Here is a 21,649-nt window from a genome sequence, read left to right as displayed (position 1 = left end):
CTCGTATGGGTTTGGGTGCGGTGTTGATGTAGGAGGGTAGAGTGATAGCTTATGCTTCCCGTTAGTTAAAGGTTCACGAGAAGAATTACCTTACCCATTATTTGGAGTTATTGGCCGTAGTCTTCGCCTTGAAGCTTTGGAGCCACTACTTGTACGGTGTCCATTGTGAGGTTTTCACCGATTACCGTAGCCTTCAGCATGTGTTTACTTAGAGAGATCTTAATTCCAGGCAGCGCTGATGGATGGAGCTCCTGAAGGACTATGACACCTCCATTCTGTATCACCCTGGTAAAGCCAATGTGGTAGCTGATGTCTTGAGTCGCAAGACAGTGAGTATGGGGAGGCTAAGGAGGTCGTGATTGATTCTGAGGGCATTATGAGGATTAGAGGACGCGTGTGCGTTCCTCGTGTTGGTGATTTGATTCAATTGATCTTATCTGAGGCTCATAGCTCTCACTATTCCATTCATCCGGGCGCGACTAAGATGTATCGAGACTTGAGACAACACTATTAGTGGCGTCGTATGAAGAGAGATATAGTTGATTTTGTGGCTAGGTGTGAGAATTGTCAGCAGGTAAAGTATGAGCACCAGCGACCCGGTAGGGTACTTCAGAGGATGCCCATTCCCGAATGGAAGTGGGAGAGGATTACCATGGATTTCTTCACGGGTCTTCCGAAGACGCTTGGCAAGTTTGATTTGATTTGGGTGATAGTGGATCGGTTGACTAGGTCCGCTCACTTCGTTCCAGTTCAGGTTTCTTATACCGCGGAGAAGTTAGCTAAGATGTATATTCGGGATATTGTGAGATTACATGGGATCCCTATTTCTGTTTTATCTGATCGGGGTACTATCTTCACCTCTTGATTTTGGAGGGCATTTCATGAGGAGTTGGGTACTCGATTGGATCTTAGTACAGCTTTCCATCCCCAGACCGATGGCCAGTCCGAGCGGACCATCCAGGTAGTCGAGGACATATTGAGAGCGTGTATTATTGACTTTGATGGTCATTGGGATCGGCACTTTCCCTTGGTAGAGTTTGCGTACAATAATAGTTATCATTCGAGTATTGGTATGAAGCTTTTTGAGGCCGTAAATGGTAGGAGGTGTAGATCTCTGATTGGTTGGTTTGATGGGTTCAAGGATCGACCTTGGAGCGTGGATCTATTGATAGATTCCCTTGACAGAGTGAGAGTTATTCAGGCCAAGCTTGTGGCAGCTCAGAGTCGGAAAAAGATGTATGCAGACCGGAAGGTTCGAGATTTGAAGTTTGCTATTGGTGACCAGGTTCTATTGAAGGTTTCACCCATGAAGGGTGTTATGAGGTTTGGTAAGAGGGGCAAGTTGAGCCCCAGGGTCATTGGTCCGTTTGAGATTGTGGATTGTATCGGTGATGTAGCTTATGAGTTGGCATTACCGCCAGGCTTGGCGGGGTTCATCCAGTCTTTCATGTTTCGATGCTGAAGAAATATCACGACGACAGTACCTACATTGTCCGTTGGGATTCTATATTGCTTGATGATAATTTGACTTATGAGGAGGAGCCTATCGTGATCTTGGATAGGCAGGTTCCGAAGTTGAGGTCAAAAGAGATTGCTTCTGTATAGGTGCAATGGAAGCACCGCCCTGTGGAAGAGGCTACTTAGGAGACTGATTCCGATATGCGTAGCCGATATCCCCAATTGTTCACTGATTCAGGCACTTTCCTTACTTTCCTTCTTCTTCGCTCGAGGACGAGCAACGGTTCAATTGGTATCTGATGTAACGACCTGTTTGGTCGTTATAGTCTCTTCGGCGTTTTCGCCTATTTTCGAGCATTTGTTAGCTCACTTTTGACCTGAGGGGACCGTTAACACGCTTCCCGAGGTGTCTAGACTGGATTCGGGCAACTTTGTTGGAAATATAGGCTTAAAGTGAAAAATGATTGACCCAAAGTTGACTTTTGGGCAAACGAATCTTTTTCGAAATTTCATCGATTTCGATAGGTCCGGATGGTCGTTTAGAACCTGTATATGTATTTGGTTCGGTTCCCAATGCATTCAGATGTATTTCAGGACTTGGGATGGGAAATTGGAATTCAAGCATCGAGGGTTGACTCGGTCAACGAGGCCTCCGTTGGAAATTTCGAGACCATAAGCGCGTTCGCAGAGTATTTTGTGTGGGTTTAGGTGGTTGGTTGTGAGCAAATGGCCTCGGGAATAACCCGAGATTTCGATTGAAGACTTAGGAAAAAAAGGGGAATTCTGGTGTGTGGTGCCCGTAATGGCGGCACCAGAGCCGCCCCAGCGGCACCGCTGTGGCAGTGTGATGACCGCTGGGGCAGCCATGTGTAATGTTGGCCATACCGCTGTGGCGGTATCTCGGCTGTCGTAGCATCATCCCTACCGCCGTGGCGGTGTCGGGCAGTTATATATCATTAAATGTGTCTTAAATAAGTCTTAGACCCTCATTATTTCCCATCTCGATATTGGAGCATGAGGAAACTGTTCTTGGAGATAATTTGGAGAAATTCTTGGAGATTAACCTTGCCTAATCCTTCACTCTTCCTTAATCACAATCATCTTAGATTTCCCCCTTCCCTTTAACAATCTCTTAGAGATGGAATTTGAAGGAGGGTTTTGGGAAACTTTTCCTTAGGGTCATGTATGACAAATTGATGATGATTGTGCTAAAATTTGATGAATCTAAGCTTATTAATCACATATCTTCCACTTTTAAAGTTGAATTTCGGATTTGGAGATTTAAGGTTTATACCCAATTTGGGGGTTTTGCTTGAAATAAGATTTTAGGCTAATCCTTGGGCTAAATCAACAATTAATGGTTGGGTTAGGATCACCTAGTACTTAATTTGGTAATTTGCCTCTAAATTTCTCGTTTTGCCCCTGTGGGCCCGTTTTCCCAATTTCTAGGGTTAAAATGGACCGAATTGAAATACTAACAATATTAGTATCATTCTTCATAATTTCTAATATAGAATTCGATTATGGTTAGACTAGTTTGGTTCCAAGGTTCAGCGCAAAGGCAAAGCAAAGGAGTGACTTGTTGGTGTTGCGGTTCGGCAATCCAAGAAGGTTATGGCTTACCTCTAGTGAGACTTCGCATAGCGAAGCACATATTTAGAATATAATGTCGGAGACAGCATGTGAACCTTCGGGTATGAAGTCGGGTTAGATATTGCCTTAGGTTGGGAACTAGCCACCCTGTTATATGTGCTTTGATCGTTCCATTTGATGGTTGATGCCATGAGTAGTTGGTAGATATTGGAATCTGTGTCATTTTTTTGATTGAGGTAGAATTTACATACCCGTTGTTAGTATTTGTACTTGGATACATTGTTGGCGTGCCCACCGTTGGTACTTGTGATATTGATATATTGTTGGCATACTACTGTTGGTATTGTGATATGATACATTGTTGACGTACCCCGTTGTTGGTACTTGTGATATTGAGTTCTATTGTTGATGATTGATATTCGCATTGCATACCTTCTTACTCATTCATGATGCATGGCCGATACCCGGTGATGATCCGGTATCGTTGATTGAGTGAAAATGATATTTTAATAAACTCTTTACTTGAGTGATTGTGAAAAGGCTGATGTCCGAAGATCAATTCCGGAATCGTTGATTGTATGAAGTTGATATTTGATAAACTCTTTACTTGAGTGATTATGAAAAGGCTGATGTCCGAAGATCAATTACGGAATCGTTGATTGTATGAAACTGACGTTTGACAAACTCTTTACTTGAGTGATTGTGAGATGGTCGATGACCAATGATCTATTCCGGCATCGTTGTTGCATGGCCGATTCCGATGATATCCTAGAATCGTTGTTAGTGCATGGAAAATCCGGGATGGATGGCACTTAGACTTCGCGAGTCACGCTGGGTTGTGCTATCGAGACGTCAATATTTTCGTCCGGAGTACATGTGTACACCTCATTTGCATGGCATTACATTTCATTCACCCCATCTTTGCATTGCATTGCATTATGACTTGATTGAGATTCTTGGTGATTGAATTGTGATGATTGGATTGGATCGTATATATTCGGACTTGACATATGTGAGTTAGAGGTTTTATATAGGCGATGATGGATACTTGGTTGTAATCTTATTTTTCTTATACTTGTGAGATTCCTTGAGATCTGCTTATCTTCTGAATTGTATTAACTATACTGTGGTTTGTACTGACCTGTACTTGATGCATTCTTTTATGAATGCAGAGCACCAGGTCGGATCTACTTCTCTGACCCGTGGCTGATCGACTCTTCAGCTTCCACTGGAGTTTTCCAGGGTGAGCATGGCGTCCGCTGACCGTGAAGACTCTCCTATTTTCATGTCTTGCTTTATTCCAGAGACATAGATATTATGTATTAGTACTTCCAGATTGTATTATTCAGACTAGTCCCTGGGGGTATTTACTTTCTTCCACACTTTTTACTACTATATATATATATATATATATATATATATATATATATATCGTGAGACTTACATATTTGTTATTTCCGCGACTGCCAGTGTCTTAAAAGGCGAGGGTATAAGGCGGGGCGTTTTACATTTGCCTCGGTGAGGCGTAAGCCCCATGGGTATTTACTTTTTTGTATTTCATAAAATAATATAATTAAAATAAATATTTTTAAATAGGTAAAATTACATTAAAAAAAATTAGTGTTGCCTTTTTTTATTTTTCATACTTGTTGTAAAGTAATTCATATAGTAACATTAGTATTTATATTAGTGAGGATCAATTTAAGTCAATAAGATATTAGCCATGTGTTTTAAAGAAATTACCTAGGATGTTATTGTAAAAAATTTATTTAATAATATGAAGATTTGAGTAGTTTAGTTCAAAGTTTTAGAATATTGCTCTTAATACATAGATAGTGTTTTTTCTTTCTTTTGTTATATATATTTTATACTTCTTTTTACAATTTTCAACATTATCTAAGAGAAATTTAAATCATAAAATTCATTGGTAAAATCTTTTGGGGCCTAAAGCAAAAGTTTTACTAGCTTCACCCTCAAGCCACCCCTGCTTACAACTTGTAATTATATATAATATAATTTTACAAGTATAAACAATACAATGAAATAAAAGCTATTATGGAATACATATCAACTCTAACATCTTAACTTTCAAATAATGAAAAATCACAATTTCTTAAAACAATATTACTAGCATACTGTTCATTTTGTATCAATAAACTTTATCAGTATTATAATTAAAATGTAACTCGTTCATGAATAAAATTAAATTACTTTCAAATAGCGAAATAATAAAATATGATAAATTTGATACGTAGGATAAAAGACCAATGACAAGTGATAATAATGTACAAATTGGCTATGGTATTTTTAAAAGAAATATTAAGTGATATTAACCCTCACAATGTTCTCAAATAGTAATATGCAATACTACGAATTGTTATTTGAGTTACACCCAGTCTTCTTATTTGTATAGATGAAAAACTATAAAATATCATTCATTTTTTAAAGAATTATGAGGGTCAGCGATTTTAATTAAGGAATTTAACATATAATTTGTGTAAGAACTGTTAGGCGAGCCCCGAGCCTTGAGCATTAGGCGGGTTTAGGGCGTACAATCGGGCGCTTAGGGTGTAAGCCTCATAGGAATTAAGCCCCGAACGTGAGTCTCGGGGCGTTTTACCAGCGCCTCGCCCTAGGCGAGCCTCGGGGTGAGTCTTGAAACTGCCTTTTAGAACACTGGTGACTGCATATCTTATTAACCATTGTCCATGAGTGAATAAGTTTAAGTAATATGGAATTACAAAGACAGTAGTGAATATACACATGTGTGTATATTTATGAAAGTCTAATATTCTCTGCATGTGTTATGATTAAATCACGGTTCATTTTAATGAGTGTAGTTGTTCATGTGATATTATATTCGTATAAGTATGGTTGTTAAATAGAAATAAGGTATGTCAGCCGTTGATAATTTTGTCAACAGCCAATTGTTCTCGAATGGGGTCATTCAAGGATGTAAAATGTGTGAGTGTATTTGTACGAATGATATAGAATTATTGATTGTTTAGTCTTGAATTTAAGTAATTTAAGACAAGTGTTCCTTAAAGAACTAATAATATTAGAATTTTGGATGATGATTGGGAACATAGTGAACTTTCGATTCTAGGTCTAATGTGAGATAAATTTCAATATGGTTAATTATTTTAAGAATTAGTATGTATATGAATTTTAGAATCTAAAATGTGCATAGATATCTCAAATAGTATATCCTTTTTTATCGATCTGTCAATTGCTACGAGAATATTAGTCCCTGAGATTGCCATAAGTGCAAAGCTGAACCGTGACGTAATGTGCAGTATGTCCTAGAAGAGCAAAAGGCTCTTAAGGCTTTACATGTGTCTATGAGGCCTCATAATGTATCTTGTTTGTATTTTGAAACATACGAGATATGGTGTTAGTTATTCCTCTGATGATTTTATTATATTGGATGTTGTTTATAATTTCAGTAAGAATATTTATTTGTGCTTATTTGCGTCAAGTGTTGATACAAATATACGACATGCTAGACTTGACCTTAGTGGTTAACAACGAAAGAATTGTTTAGCCAAACAAGGTTTACTTAGTTCTATAAATAAAGTAGATTTGTCTACTTATTAATATTGTATAGCTAGAAAATAATAAACCATTTGAAAAAGTTAATGCACCGATGCTCCATTGCAATTTATTCCATCTGACATCAATGATTCAAACAAATAAGGTTCTGTTTAAGTAGGCATTTGGACATGTGATTTCAAATCATGGTTTCATGTCATGAGATGAAATCAGCGTTTGGACAAGCAATTTTGTCTCATGGTTTCATGTCATGAGATGAAATTCCAAATCATCCAAAAAGGCATGATTTGGGATTTCAAACCATGATTTCAAAAAATTTAAATGTAAAACTTCACCCTTAAGTTAGTAGATATTTTTAAAAATTAATCTCGCTAACCATTTATCAACCATTAACTTCTACCAAGTCATAGTTACATTACTATTCATGTTAAATTTTCTTTTTTATTGAACTAAAGTTTGATTAATTGATGTTGTATTTTTTAGAAAGACCTTCTAGTAGCGTATTAATTTTGTTATGAACTATGACTTGTTCATTTGGTAAGATTATATAAGAATTGGGAATGTTTTGATAGTTTTCACAAATTGTGGGGTTTTTATGTCTATAAGAAAAAAAAAAAAACTTAAGAAATCCAAATTGCATGTTCAAACATGATTTCAAATCATGGTTTCATCTCATGGTTTCAAATCATGTCCAAACAACACCTATATTATTGTTATTCCATATAAGTAGTGGAAAGCAAAAGCTTGATTTGAGTTTGTGCAACTTTTATTCATAATTCATTCCCCCCACATGGAATTAATTCCAAGGGGAAGGAAGTTTATCTTTCTACGGTACTCTATGTAGTCCAAGGGTTATGTTGTTCATATATGAACAAAAGTGACATTATAACTGAATTTGAATCACGGGACGTTGCATTCTTAGAGAACGTGCTTTACCAAGTAGGGTGGGATAGGTCGTGACTTATCTCTTGATGTAACTACAGACCAAATTGCTTCCGCTGTATATACACGAATGGATTTGGGTGGATGCAGTTGCTGATAATGGAGATGTTGCTATCACATCAATATACCATCAAAAGAGAATCCATTTAATATTATTGGTCCCAGTAGGAGTAACTAATTAATTGATAATCAGTTTGTCAATCTCAACCTCGACACACGAGTCATCCTTGCATTCTCCCTCATCGATTTGAGATTGAAGGGGAAGCATATATAGTTACTCCACTTGATGAAAAGAGCCACATGGTGTAAAGTATGATCTTATATACCCTACTAAGTATAAATAGTTACAACAATGGAAATTGAAATGAAGTCCGTGAAATCAAACCAAGTGGGAGTTGATTGAGATTGTGGATCTTAAAGCTATCGAGAACAAAAGGTTCTCAAACTCAAGCATAAGGCTTGAAGCGTCATGTATTCTTGATCCATAAATACTTCTATTTTTAGAGACGAAATTTCTAGTGGGAGGATGTGTTCTCTGACTCCACAAGACAATAATACTGGAAAGCAGTTAAGATGATACAAAGGTATTTTAAAGGCACAATAAGATGTGCCTTGTTTTGGCAAAGAATTGAGAAGGATATTTAGATGTGAGAAAATCTAAATTTGAGTAGGTTCTTCTTGCTATTGAGAATATAAAATATATTGATATTAAGTGTAAGTGTGTGTCAGAGACATAGTTGTATATAGAGAAGTGAACATGAAGTAAATTATACGCATCACATGGTAGAAGACCTATTAAAAAAAATCCATAGCATTTGTTGCTTATGAAAGATATGATATCGTTGGATTTGTGCAGTGCTGATGCATTTGCATTTTCTTATACTTCATGCTCATGTCCACGTAAAAACTGCATTTTGAGATAAATGTTAGTTGACGCCTAAATTATTCATTATTGTTGCTTCATATACGTAAGATGAGTTTTATGTTTAGAACATAAATTTCAAGTGTAAGTATGTCAGACAGAAAAAAAGATTGGCCTATTCACATGGGCAATCGCCTCTATTGTCTAGGTGGCAGATAAAGATGAGACGATTATAAACTAATTATTGTCAAAAGTGACGATAAAACAGAGCTTGAAGTTTATAATAAGAATGTCGTTATTTTTTAGTTTAATCATATGTGATTAAAATGTGATAGTAAGTACCAAATGTGAGTTCTAATGGAAAAAATGTATGAGTAGACATGTGAACTCAAAGTTAGATATGAGTTGTCTGATATCATCTGCATAGTATTTTAATTTGCCAAAAGACATACGCTCCACAAGGAAGGAGTAAATATTGTGGTGCGTGATTCATACCACGTATGCATTAATGACCTATACGGCATATACAAGTTTAATCTCTACTTGTTATCGTGTGAAGCCCTGCAAATTATTAGTAATTTTCTTTCTCTGTACCCTCATGACTTTGGCCAATTTCTTGAGATTCAATTTGATGTTTACTATCTTAGGGTGTTGCTAAGACATCATGGATGATTCGGTCTGGCGGAACATTTCTAGAAAAGCATATCAAATTGGGATTGAGAGATTCATGAGATGAGGAAGATCATTGAGTATTATCACATTAATTGTGTTCATTGGTCGACCCTTTATGTTTGTCTTCGAGACAAGAACATAATGATGAACTCAAGTTATGACAAAAGAGATGCTGAGAAATGAATGTGATAAATGATTTAGGGAACTGCATGCTACAATCTACTCCAAGTTCCTTAAATCGAGATGTTATATATTCTTAACAGATGTATAGCAATTGTGCTCTCGAAGTATGCACTGGTCACACGGTCTAGTCATTATGTATGAACGTTACAAAATAGGAATGAGAGTTGACCCACCATGTGTGAGTGAGGAATATTGGAAATACGTTTAGGCACCTATGTGGGTCAGCCTAAAAGGAAATAAATAAAATAAAAAGAGAAGAGACACAACCCTTCGCAAAGGTTGTGTCACTTAAGATATAAATAAGAAGTTGTTTTGTTTATAAGAAATTCTTCTTCTTTTTCCAGAAAAGTGTGTTCTTTTCTTCTTTTGAAATATAAAATTATTTCTTTTCCAAAAGATAGAAAACAAATTACTCTCTTTTTCTCCGTGAAGAAACTACGGTGGTAGATTCGTACGAAGATGAACATGATCTTCACCAAATACCGGAACAATCTTCTGAAACAGGTACAATTTAGACTGTGAACTTTATGGTATAGTTCGTGTTATATACATTTGATTATACTGTCAATTAGTGAAACAAATATATGAATCTTGGAGAACGGTGTGTTCTTGGATTATTGTATTTTCTTTCATATTGTTTTTCTCAGGCTCCTAATTTCATTCGATCTTCATGTTGTTGTTAACATTCATTCACTTTCTTTGCACTTTAACTTCATTCTCCAATGGAAGCCCCAAGAAGAGGCTGGAATTTTCTACCTAATGACCAGGAAATTTTAGACTTCTTGAAAGATTACGTTACTGGAAGGATGAAGCAACCAAACGACGCCATCGCCATGCATGAACTTTATAGACTACATAGCCCATGAGTTGGTTTTGAAGCCATTACTGGAGATCCCAACAGTCCAAATATTAAATACGTAATCAGTTCAACAAACAACAGAGGTCGCATGAAGTCTAGAACTGTGGGGAGGGGAAATGGCAACAAAAAGATAAGACAGTGATGATTCTTGAGCGTGGTAGCAAAATGAGACTCACATTTAAGAGGCCAAATGTAAATGTTGGTGTTATTACTCAAGAAGAGAGACAGTTCGAATGGATCATATGGGAATATAAACTCTCACCTATCCCTTTTGGAACTCTAGCTACGCGCAGGAACATAGTCTTTTGTCGTTGGCAAGGGTATCAAAACCTGTGCAGGTGTTATTCATAAAAGGGATTTTATTTTCTTAAAAGATAATAATGAGTTCAAGATTGGTCAAAATATTTCAGCTTTTTAGTTATCATATACTACTAAAAGTGGGAAGCCCCATAGTTGAAAATTGGATTACGATAATACCCTTTAAAAGTATTGACTATATTGTCCTTAATGAAATTCAAGACCTTTCATTTAATATTTTTTATTACATTGAACGTGAAATGGAAAATTCTTCCATCTGCCCTTAATTATTGCAGGTATAAATTTGCTTAATTGTGATACATATTTATTTCATTTTTAATTGTTTGTTACTTTCATCTTCCGTGTTAATAGTAACACCCATAGGAATTTCATTCTTATTACTGTTTGTTTCTTTCATCTTCCACATTAATAGTAATAATTTTGCATAAGCGTTTCAACCCATTTTTATCTTTCTTGGCTTTTCATATCTTTTTACGCTATCTATAAATTGCATATTGAATGGAAGATTTAACTTCATTGTGTCAGTGTGATTCTTTGTATGCACAGTCAAAGTTCTCAATCTTCTCCCTGCTATTCGCATATGTAATTCTTTTTATTATTGTTACAGAACTTGGAGGTAGTTATATTAAAGCATGTACATCCTCATGTTCATTCTAATTTACCATGCAGTTTTTTTATTTTTTTTTATTTTTTATACTTTATTATGCAGTCCAGATATGATTTTATGTATAATTTAAAGTTCTAAGAATTTTTCACTTATGATGTGATTTTTCATTTATAATAATATTATAAAATCTATTCTCTTGATGTTCACTGCATTATGTCGAGAAAAGAGCTTAAGAAAGAAATGGAGATAATGACTTTAAAGATCCATTTCGTGTCTCAAAATAAAAATAGGAATGGTCTTCTTTGTAATGACCCATTCGGTCGTTATTGCGTTTTTACCCTTTTTACCCCTGTTGACCCTTTCCCCAGCGTCGTTGGAGTGTTTTTAACTTGTGGGGATTGGTGACACAATTCCCGAGGCAATCAAGTATGTGAGAAGAAAAATCTAGTTTTGAAAGTTCTAAAGTAAAGCTAATGAAAAGGTTTGAACAAAGTAAATATCTGAGGTTAACGAGTTCGGATTCGAGTTTGGGGTGTTCTGCTATGTTACATCCCGTACTTTTGGACGTTTGATGTGTCATAAGTTAATCGACATAAGTCTAAGGACAAGGTTAATTTTTGAGGTTATAAGTGTTTATGCGATGCTTAACAAGTGATAAGTAAGTGTCGTGAAGGTTAAACGAATCGGAAGAAATAAGTTTTGTCAAAGTTTGGGATGTTGAACAAGTTATACAGACTGTATGGAATTTTTGTCATATTCAAGTATGCAAATAAAGAGATCGGTGTATAAAAGTTTGAGGTCCCGAAATAATTTAGGACTTAACAAGTGTGACGGCGGTGATTGAGGATAATATTTTGTGTGTGCCAAAAAGAGACTATGGACTAGTACTATATATCATGACATGGTAATGAGCAAATGAGATGTGTTAAATGATTATTATGTAAGTGAATTGAGATCTAGCAATTAATTATGTGGTTAATTAGTTAAATGCTTTATTGTAGTGGGACACCAAAGAATTAATTGAAGAAATATTTGGATATTTATTAGGGGACATTATGTCCACATGGCATTATGAAGAAAGTTAATAAGTGACTAGACATTAGGTGGTGGTGGCACTTAATTATGAGATGTATTATTAGGGTGATAAAGTCTCTACACGTGTAATATGGAAAAGTGACCTTTAGATCCTTTAGTTCACTTATTTTTTGAGAATTCAAAGAGAATATGGGCAGCACCTAGCTATGGTGTACAGAAACGTACTTGAGATGAAGCTTTGGGAAATTTATTTGGTAAGAAGAACCAAAAACGTTCCTAGCAACAGTAGTTTACATTGGGGAATTCATTTGAACTACTCAAATGTTCCAGCAACAATGCTATGACGTGGAGAAATTACATATTTTCCTTCTTCTCCTCAACTTAAATTAGGAAAAGTCCTCTTAAGAAAATTATGAGCAGCAACGTGTGGAGGTGGAGATATCCTCGTGTGTTGAAGAAAAAGGAGATAAATGACATAAAGGTTATGCCCACGTCGGTTTCCTCCGGATGGTAGCAAATCAGAGATTTCTTTGAAGTGAAGTAAGGTGGAAGAAGAGTAGTTCTTGGCTTATAAGGTAAGATTTTATCATTTCTTCATGTATTTGAGTGTGTCCAAGTCCTAGCCAACTCGTTTGATAGGAGAATAAGAAAGATATATTGTACATCATATTCTTGTTGTCGTTGGGGTGTGGACTGTTTTGGTGGCTGTTTTAATGTTTTGAAATGGCGGGAAAACCATTAAGGATGATGTTGTTGTTGCTGTTATTGCACTACACCTTTATGAAGGAAAAGAAGTGTATAGAGTAGTTGGTATATTGGGTTTTTTTTAATATATTCTTGATTTGCTTTACGGCTAGACATTCAGGGGAATAGTTGGGAGGTGTTATTGATGTTGTTGAACTTATTGTTGGGTTATGAGATGTGTAAGAAGTAAGGGAATTGCTGCCCAATTTCTTATAGAAATGAGCTTGTCGCTCGATATACGATATATACTTGTAATCCCCGAGTTGACAAGTGTATTGTCCTTATTATAGGTGGAAGTGATGTGGCTTGAGTTGGTACTGAGATCAATTAGACGAAAAGAGGTATGTTAAGGTTATGCTTTCTTTCATTTTGGCATGACCCATGATAGAACGAAACCTAGACGAATGTTGCTCCATAATGGTTCTACTCTTAGAACGTTAGAGAAGTTTACTCTTTGACATTCTTATGATTGAGCTTCCAAGCATATTGTTCCTTAAGTTCCTAAGTCCCGAAGGGGCATGTACGAGGTTTCACATTTCCACATATTTCTTGACTAAATCCAAGTCCCCAAGGGGGCATATGAGTATGATGACTAGAGAGTTACTCCGAAGGGAGTTTCGAGTTTTATAAGCTTTGTCATGCATTATACATATATACATATTTATATACTTATGTATCATGATTTTATGGGGAAGGGGAAAGGGCTATGGCGTTATAAAAGCAACTCACCTGATCAGCTGGTATATGATGATTATGATGCCCGACGGGGCGAAGCTTGAATGAGCGAATGGGTAACGGTGCATATATATATATATATATATATATATATATATATATATATATATATATATATATATATAAGTTTTCAAAAGTACATTATGCATATTCATGATCCTTAGCGACAGTCACAGGTACAAGTTGACTCCTACATTCTTCTTATCCCTTGAGTCTTGATATGTTGTTTCATCTCTGCCTTACATACTCGGTACATTATTCGTACTGACGTTCCTTTGCCTAGGGGCGCTGTGTTTCATGTCACACAGATGTACACAGATGAGTAGTGGATTCTTACTGTAGGATGTCCCCGGGATATCAGCTAGATTAGTGAACTCCATTTCTATTCGGAGTATCGCCGAGTCGGAATACGTGTGTTTAAATATATGTGTTATATGCATTATGGGTAGGTCGGGGCCCTGTCCCGACTTATGTTATGGTATTTTGGTCCATATTAGAGACTTTGCAGATAGTGTTTTGGGTATGGTGTGTCGAGATGTCGACAGTGTCTATAGCAGTCAAGAAAATCTGCACATTCATGTGTATTCTTCATGAAGAGTTTTACTAAGTTTACAATAAATTGATAGCAAGCATGAAATGAATGGTTTATGGGCTCACGTAAGGATAATAGAAAAGGAATGAATAACATGGTTACGCTCGGTCAGGCAGGGCATCGAGTCTCGGTCGCGGCCCTTCGGTTTGGGTCGTGACACTCTAGGTCCGTGATGTTTAAGTGAGAAGGAATTTAATGCCCCAAAGTATTAAGGGGCTATTTTTCCAAGCAATCAGAAAAGATGGAACAAATCTAATGGGTCGTAGCCCAAAGAACAAAAGTACAAGATTTAGAAAAATTGAAATATGCTTCTAGCTTCGGCCGGGAGCTACTATTTTAAGAAAGCAATTTTTAGCTTCTGTAGAAGCTTTGTGAAGGGGATTGGGTGATGATAATAATGACCATAAAAAGTCATCCTTGGTTAATAGAGATACAACGTTAAAGGTAGTGGGCAAATTTAATTTCCTTGTCTTGTGAATAAAAACAAAAGCAACGAAGTAGTGGCTTGTTTACTACTTGTTGTAACATTAAAAAGGGGATCTTTAGCAATTGATGGCTATATTGGATCAACAATAAAGAAAGAGTGTTGGGATATGTGAAAGTTAGGCAACTGTGTTATTCAATAAGCAACGACAAAGCAAGTTTTGCAACGCCATTTTTGACACTTTGAGCTACGGACTTGTTTTTTTTTTTTTTTTGATCTCCGTTTGAGGTGATTTTCTCGATGTTGTTCTCATCTTAATGAGGGGTCGTTAATTGTTTCAAGGTTCTCTAAAGAGGAAGGCAAGGCTAAGGCTTGGCGATTCGAGACTGTTGCTCGGCATTTCAGGTAGGTTACGGCTTACCTTAGTTAGACTTTGATTAGCGAAACATATGTATTGTGTAGAATTGACAGGAGAAAGCATGATTAGGTCTTCGGACATGGTGTTTTGGTTGGATATTAGCTAGTTCGGTATGACTTCTGATTTTGTGAGCTCGTCGCCATTACTTTATGTACTGAAATATGAGGTGTAGTTGTATTCATACTGTGGCGATTCAGGATGGTTTTCTATTAGGTTGATTGTTGTTGATAGTGGCTTGTTGCCTTGTTATTGTGATTAGACTTATTGCCTAAATTATCGTGTTGTACTGAGTTCTCTCTTATTGTGGCATATGTTATTGGAGAAAGGAAGGATAATGAGTTTAGGCTTGAATTGTGATATAAACTTATGCCAGTACGTAGATGAAAACTTGATGTATGATTTATTGTTGATGATAATATATAGCAAAGTGGAGCTTCTTGGTGATACAAGACTTAGTTGTGAGGCGTACTTGCTACATGTGGAAGTAAAGAGGGACATAGACTATTATGTTGGTTGAGACGGTTTGTATGATTCATTTCATGGATGAGTTGATCCAAGTCTTGCTATGACTTGTGGCTTTGTGACTTGTACCTTCACGGTTGCTTTATTGGTTTGCATTGATTTACCACGCTTACACTCATTTATGCATTCATACACTCATACATGATGGAAATGGTTTGGGAGACTTGTGCCATGATGCCTTGTGTTTGACATTGATATTGCTACTTGTTCATAGTCCATACATACTAGTGAACTGGAATACGTTGAGACATACATGGTGATGTGAAATTAGTGAAAAAGTTAATATAATCTTCTTGTTGAACTTGTGATACTATTTAATGCTAGTTGTGAGCTCATGGTCCGAGGTTCGTTCCGGAAACGAGTAGTATATATATATATATATATATATATGAACATGCACATTTGACCGGGGATGAGGATGTGACCTAGATTATAGGCTCATGGTCCGAGGTCAGTTCCGGAGCTAGTGGTACATGATGTGGATCCGCGTCCGAGGTTCTTTCCAGAGCGGAGGATTTATGGCTCGGGTCCGATGAGTATCCGGAACGAGTGGTACATGGACACCATGGGTCCCCTGCAGGTCATGACTACTGAGCAATGACATCAGTTAGCATGTGTGTATTTGGCCAGCGCATTGCATGTGTTGATACCCAATTTTGTCCCGCCTTCCTTTCAAAAAATATTTATTGACGTTTCTAATATTTTAACAGCTTAAGAATAGTCATTTATACTTTACCGCAATTTTAATTTTTCTATTAATACCGCCGTTTATTATCCAATTATAGTTGTGGCCTATTATTATTATTATTATTATTATTATTATTATTATTATTATTATTATTATTATTATTATTACTATTATTATAGTCATTATTATTATATAATCGGCATAATCACTTTTAACATTTCCATTTACCATCTTACGCAAAAACGCATCGCATTTATCTTATTACTTACTTTTAAACTTATAAATATTATCGCGCAACTATTACGATATCATTTTATTTGAGTACTAATAAATATATTTTTATACTAATTAATATTTTAGCACGCATTAATATATAATTACCTAAAGAGTGTCTTTCATTTAAATTTAGAAGCCCAAAGAAATATAAGAGGAGGTATTTTCAGTCCAAGAAGACTTCATACTAGCCCAAATTCATATAAAAATTTGATCCTAATTTGGTTAATAATAACCCAAAGGAGAGCCCAATCCACACAACTCATTCCATACAACTTTTCCACGTGAATTCCACGCATGGTCAATAACACACTACAAGCATACACCTCCCACACTACCAGCACACGTCCCCCACACCCCCCCACACGTCCCTGCCACGTGTCTCCTCTTTATTGGCTAGTTAATTGGGAAAATACCATTCTGTCCCAACATAACCATCCTAAATGACTAAAATGACAACCCCCCCCCCCCCAATCTGAAACCCTAAATCTGCTCCTAGATGCCTCTTGTCTCATTCTTCTCTAGGGCAGGAGATATGTTGTCTCTTTGCCTATTTTGGTCGATCTGCACCCTTCCGCCAACCGAATTCAGATTTTCCCTTCTCAATTCGGGTAAGTTTTTGCTTTTTCTGCCAAATTCAGAACCTTTTCTCCCTCTTTTTCTCTGTGGCAGCGACTTCGTGGTCTTCCCGCCCATTTTCAACTAACGCTTCCACCTCTATCAACAATGGTAGAGCATGGTTTTTCCATTTTGGAGTAAGATGCCAGTCCCCTCATCTCTCCTCTTTAATAGAGTCAACACAAAAAAACAAAATAGAATTCAAGTTTCTGAGAGAAAATCGATTTGCAGAGATTGATTGTTGACTTAAAACGACTCTTGATTTTCGTTTTGGAGCCAAAAAAAAAAAGTTATTTGAAATCCGAAAACCCTAGTCCGCAGCTATAAATAGGAGCTTATAGCATTCATTTGGGAGGGTTAACAGCCATAGCCTCACTCTAAAAAAAAGCAAAGAACAGCCAACATATTACTCTATTTTCACTTTTCGGTTTGAAGCTTTGGTTAATTTAAGCGGATTCGGTTTCGTCGTGTTTTGAGTGTGGATCCGGGACCTAAAAGCTCTAGTTCACTGCACCTGGAAAAGGTTAGTGTTATTCATTCCTTTCCTCTCTGTTCGATTCAGTCTAGAGTTTTGTTGTGTGTTCACAATGTTGTTTCCCATCCTCGTCTTAGTTTTATCTTTTCATTCCGTGTATTTTCAGTTATGTGATTAGTTTAGTTTAATTTTTTATGTTGAGTCTAGTTGAATCCTGTAGTGATGTATGAAGTATGAAATTATTTGTTCATCGCTTTACGAATTCGTTAAGGATGTAAAATGTGTTATGGTATTGTTCATTTGTGGATGTTCATGGATAACCTTCTTGGTTTAATAGTTCAAGCTCTCCCTTACTTCCCTGTTTTTTGGGAAACTAGGATATTCAAGTGCAGATATTAAATAGTTGTGTTTTGGATTTACTTTGAAGAACAAATAATTTCCCCTTTCATTTTCGTGTTCTGTTTCCATTCGGCCCATGAGTATATTTTTCTGTCCAGGATTTAAAGAGGAATGAACGAAGAAGAGCTTATCTTCTGAAAACAGAAGTACTTTGTTTGAGATTCTGTTATGCAGAATATGGGTTTAATCGTATGTTTCTAGTATGCTTGAGGTGCAAATTACTTGTTTAAGTTTGGTTCTTCATGTTATGGCCGTGTGATTCTTTTACTGTATTACTTTTCTTTTCCACTTATTATGAAATTATATTTCACTGCTCTAACTTTCTTTTCTTTTCCTTTTTTTTTTGCATGACATCCGGGATTGCGAGGAGTCTCGAATGAGACTCGATTACACCGCGAGATCAAACGATTTCATCACTCCATTCCGTGTTCCTAATCCGCCGAATTCGGCTAAAAATGAACGAGAAAGGCTGCTGCTTTCTTTTAGCATATCTTATATTTGTTTAATTTAATTATGTTCGTAGATGATTATTTAGCTACTTTAGAATAATTAATCTAGTGAGGGTTAATTGGGGCGTTATTTTATAATAATGGCAGTATTTTAAGCATCTTTTGAAGGAAAAATAAGTTTTCAATGTTTCGAAGTCTTCATTCTTGCCAAGTACTTAAATTAATCAAGAAAGGTTCATTTATAAAGCTATTTTTCAAATTTGCACAAGCCATTTATCTACCCTATCTGGTCATTCAATATATTTGTTTTTAGCTGTTAAAATCAATTAATACCTAAGCTATTGAGTTGTTAAAACGTTACACGATCCTGCACTTTCTTTAATTTACTTATAACCAAAATCTTTTATGCAAAATTATTATCTTTCAGCAAGTCTTATTTTAAATAGCATTATTATATTTCCATTTATAACCTTAGCAACACTTACAAGCTATTTTCTTAAATATTTAAAATGCTATATTTGTATTGTTTTTTACTTTAATTAATTAATCTAAGTTTGGACGGTAACCGTGTTTTAACGGATCTTAATGGATGCCTGAGACCTTCCCATTAGGATGTCTAGGACTCTTATCTAGAATCACACTAATTAAGCAGATCATTAGCAGAGGCTTAGTTTAGGTTTACCTTAGTTAATAATTAAGTGCTCTAATTCACCATTAAACAATTAGGTGACGACTCCTTAAAAAATAAAATAACAGGAATCACCAAAATGTTGTACTCCGATTTGATCCGTTTAAATGGGGTATGACAGCATGCACTTCATCATATTTTGCATTGCACATCATTACATTTTATTCTGCATTATTATATGCTCGTTTAGTTCTGATTTTGCTATGGTTGGTTGAATGGCTTTTGGGATATAAATATGACCATTGATTGAGTTAAATTGTGGATTAGTGATTCTACCTAGGGACGGAACTTGGACTTGTGATTATCAGGTGAGATTATTAAAACTTGACAGACTTGTGGTTTAGAAGCTTCATCTTAGGCTGTGACTCTGTTATGTGATATTCTGTGACTTGGATTTGAGTATTAAGTGTCTATATGTTTATCTTGTTGATTTTATGCTTATATATGTGAACTAATCTTAGTCGGCCTATGATGCTTACCGGTACATAGTGTTTGTACTGATACTACCTTGCTGCACCCTTTTTGAGTGCAGATTGTGTTTCAGAGATTTCATCCAGACTACATCTCTAGCTTGAAGCTAGTTAGCTTGATCGGATCCGAGTGTGAGCTTCTATCCATGCCATGCCACCTGAAAATCTCTCTTTCCAAATGTCTACTTTCATTCCAGACATTATTTGTTATTAAATTTGAGATATATTTCATTCTTTAGACGTTGTTGGTTAGAGTCCTTGTACGATGGCTTTCAGATCTTAATTAAGGGTGTAATAGTTAAGACTTCCGCACTTATATAATTAATTATGAATTGTTTTATTTATTTATTCATTCACATGATCATTGGTTGTTTAAGTATAAATGATTAAAGAATTTAAAATTGGCTAGTGAATAATGGGTTAACGGGTAAGGGTTCGTCTACTAGCAATACTAAGGTAGGTGCCCGCACGATCGGTAGCTTGGGTCGTGACATTCTTTCAAGTGGATCACTAGTATTAAACCGGCCGGAGAGTTTTAAAAAGAACGACAGTGGTGACTCAACCAGCTTCCTCATGATTGCTGGTAGTTTCACTTATCTTAATTGTGTAGCTCGAGTTTATTGGTTTCAGGTTACATGATTTTATTCCACTTCATCAGTTCATTTTTGTTGTTTTTTTCCTTTTATGTAGTAGATGATCATGGATGCTGCAATAGCGACAATAGTGTCCCAAGCCTTAGCATTGAATTTTTTTTTTTTGTCAAATTTTGTGGCTAATTGAGTTCAATTATCAAGTCGCTAAATTTTATCATATTCATGAAAGTTTGACTTTTTAAATATGTAGTTTGTTACTCGAAAACATATTTTAATACAAAATATTATACATAATAACTTGGAGTACACGTGCAACGCACGTGCCAAAAACTTGTTTAAAGATAAGTGCATATCAGCTTTTTAGTGTTTCAAAGATACAAGTTCCAAAATAACTTTTTATTTTATCAAAAGATAAGTCCTGTTTATTTTGATAGAGTTTAATCAATTATGGAATACTTCTTTTTGCTAATTAAGTAGGTGTTTTATAGAACAAATATTTTTTGATTAAATCATTCTTGAATAGTAAGCTTTTTTGTTAATTAAGTAGGTCTGAATAAGACTTAGTTATAACTTTTTGTTAATTAACAGGTGTTTAGGGGAAAAAATAAAAAGATGTTTGTTTTTGCTCTGGTTGTTTAGTAAATGAGTTAAATTGTTATAGGTTTACTCAGGTTCAGCACCAACAACAGTACTTGGTCAAGAAAATGAAACTGGGGGAGAAGAACACAACCACAAGAACATTATCTTTATTTCTTCTTTAAGAGATTGCTAGTCCCTTTTGAGATTCTTTTCAATTAAGTATTGATGATGTATTTACGACTCTTTGTATCTCTCAGCAGGTTCCCGTTCCAGTGCCAATGCTAGTACCACCACAACCACAAGTGCCAGTGCCAATAGCCGCAACAATCTCCTAAACTAGTGACAATTAATCTGCTTTCAAATTTTTCACAACAGGCAGCACATCAACTTCAAGAAAACCATGATGAAGAGGAGGAACAGCAGATTCAACTGAATCTATGAATAAGTCTTAGAATAATTAATTCAGGAGAACCATGATGTAGAGGAGGAACACCACACTCAACTGAATGTAAATGGTGATGTTGTTACTCAAGAAGAGAGAGAGAGAGTTCGATTGCATCACCTGGAAATATAAACTCTCCCATTTTCCTATTGGAATTCTAACTACGCGATACAAGTCTCAATATAATTTTTTATTTTATAGAAAGATAAGTTTTGTTTATCTTGATAGAATATTCAAGAATTGATTAAACCCCAACAACCAGTACTTGGTCAAGGAGAGGAAATTGGGGGAGGAGAGCCACAACCACAACACCATGTATCTTTATTTCTTGTGATTCAATTCAAGATACTTACTTAAATGCCGCAATAATCTTCAATTCATACGAATTGGATTATCTTCTTTCCCAAAGTAAAATTCATTAATTAAATTGTGGTCGAGGGAGTATTGCATGAATGATTT

At 35.9% G+C, this 21,649-nt stretch overlaps 1 long non-coding RNA gene across 1 annotated transcript; it reads left to right on the top strand.

Moving 5' to 3' along the window:
- Positions 1-12,258: 12,258 nt before the first annotated feature.
- Positions 12,259-18,752, top strand: LOC132606010 (uncharacterized). Its single transcript, XR_009569571.1, has 3 exons — positions 12,259-12,656; positions 13,116-13,166; positions 14,919-18,752. It is a non-coding gene; the product is annotated as an uncharacterized LOC132606010 (long non-coding RNA).
- The last annotated feature ends 2,897 nt before the right edge of the window (positions 18,753-21,649 follow it).

Source organism: Lycium barbarum, chromosome 8 (genome assembly GCF_019175385.1).
Source record: "Lycium barbarum isolate Lr01 chromosome 8, ASM1917538v2, whole genome shotgun sequence".
Lineage (NCBI taxonomy): Eukaryota > Viridiplantae > Streptophyta > Magnoliopsida > Solanales > Solanaceae > Lycium > Lycium barbarum.
This window is presented reverse-complemented; position numbering and strand designations above follow the sequence as displayed.